General features: G+C 47.4%; 1 pseudogene; it reads left to right on the top strand.

Annotated features, from left to right (window-relative positions):
- Positions 1 to 426: 426 nt before the first annotated feature.
- Positions 427 to 1,623, top strand: LOC105715412 (elongation factor 1-gamma-like; annotated as a pseudogene).
- Positions 1,624 to 1,878: the final 255 nt, after the last annotated feature.

Raw genomic sequence — 1,878 nt, forward strand, 5'->3', positions numbered from 1 at the left:
CATGCCTGTAATCCCAGCACTTTGGGAGGTGAAGACAGGTGGGTTACATGAGGTCAGGAGTTCGAGACCAGCCTGGCCAACATAGTGAGACTTGGTCCCTACTAAAAATACAAAAATTAGCTGGGTGTAGTGGCTGGTGCCTGTAACCCAGCTACTCTGGAGGCAGGGACAGGAAAATCACTTGAACCTGGGAGGCGGAAGTTTCAGTGGGCAGATATCGTGCCATTGCACTCCAGGCTAGGCGACAAGAGTGAAACTCTGTCTCAAAAGAAAAAAATAAAACTATGTTTTTGTTTATGTTGCTGCAGTGTGGAGAGACTGACCTTCTTTCTCTATGGAATCACCAAGGTGCCTGGGAGCCTGAACACATGTCCTGAAAACTAGCGGGCTAATATATGATGAGCAGGTCCTTATTGCTGCTCGGTAATGAGGGTTCAGATTCGTGTGCTCTACGAACCACTTCATTTCCACTTTGGCAAAAGCAACCATACCCCTGAATTTCCTTCCCACAAGACTCTAGCATTTGAGGATGACGATGGATTCTCTGTGTGAGAGAGCAATGCTATTGCCACCTGTGTGAGCAATGAGGAGCTGAGGGGAAGTGTTTCAGAGGCAGCAGCCCAGGCGGTGCATGAGTGAGCTTTGTTGATGATGGCCAGTATTTGGGTGTTCCCACCTTGGGCAAATACACCACAACAAACAGGCCACCCAGGATGCAGGGGAGGAGGTGAGGTGAGTTCTGGGGCTGCTGGATGCTCACTTGAAGATGGGGACTTTTCTGGTAGGTGAACAAGTGACGTTAGCTGACATCATGATTATCTGTACCTTGTTGTGACTCTATAAGCAGGTAGGTTCTAGAGCCTTCTTTCTACCAGGCCTTTCCCATTACCAACTGCTGGTTCCTCGCCTACATTTACCATCCCCAGTTCTAAGCTGTCTTGGGTGGAAATGAAACTATGTGAGAACACAGCCCACTTTGATGCTAAAATACTTGCAGAGAGCCAGCCTAAAAAGGACACTCCATGGAAAGAGAAGGGTTCATGGGAAGAGAAGAAGAAGCCCCAGACTGAGCAGAAGGAGGAGAAGGAGGAGAAAAAGGTGGCCGTCCCTGCTTCTGAGGTGGAGATGAAGGAATGTGAGCAGCTCAAGAATATCTTTAAGCTGGATGAATTTAAGCACAAGTACTCCATCAAGGACCGCTCTCTGAGGCACTGCCGTGTTTTTGGGAGCACTTTGATAAAGATGGCTGGTCCCTGTGGTACTCTGAGTATTGCTTCCCTGAAGAACTCATCCAGACCTTCCTGAGTTCTTCATGAATCGCTGGAATGTTCCAGCTATTGGATAAGCTGAAGAAGATGCCTTTGCCACTGTCATCTTTGGAATCAACAATAGCTGCTCCATTTCTGGAGTCTGGGTCTTCCAAGGCCAGGAGTTTGCCTTTCCACTGAGTCCAGATTGGCAGGTGGTCTCTGAGTTATATAAAAGGCAGAAACTGGATCGTGGAAGCAAGGAGACCCAGACACTGGTTGGAAAGTACTTTTCCTGGGAGGGGGTCTTCAAGCATTTGGGCAATCCTTCAGTCAGGGCGAGATCTCCAAGAAATCATTTTTTACTATTGCCTAGCAGCCTGTACCTGCCCTTCGTGTAGATGGGGATCATTAAAGGGAACTGAACATTGACAATAAAAAGATGTTTTCATTCAACTGCTGATCAGCTGCTTAGAACCTCATTTTATTGTTCCCCTGAGTGTAATCTAGACTTTGTTTTCACACTTCCAAAGATGAGTGGTTGACTAGGGCAAGTTACTAGGTGCTGGATAGCATGGACTCTGAAGTCAGACAGAAGTGGGTTTGGATGCTCCCTCTGCCAAGTCTTTAA

Source organism: Aotus nancymaae, unplaced genomic scaffold (genome assembly GCF_030222135.1).
Source record: "Aotus nancymaae isolate 86718 unplaced genomic scaffold, 86718_ANA_hifiasm-v0.15.2.pri h1tg000064l_1, whole genome shotgun sequence".
Lineage (NCBI taxonomy): Eukaryota > Metazoa > Chordata > Mammalia > Primates > Aotidae > Aotus > Aotus nancymaae.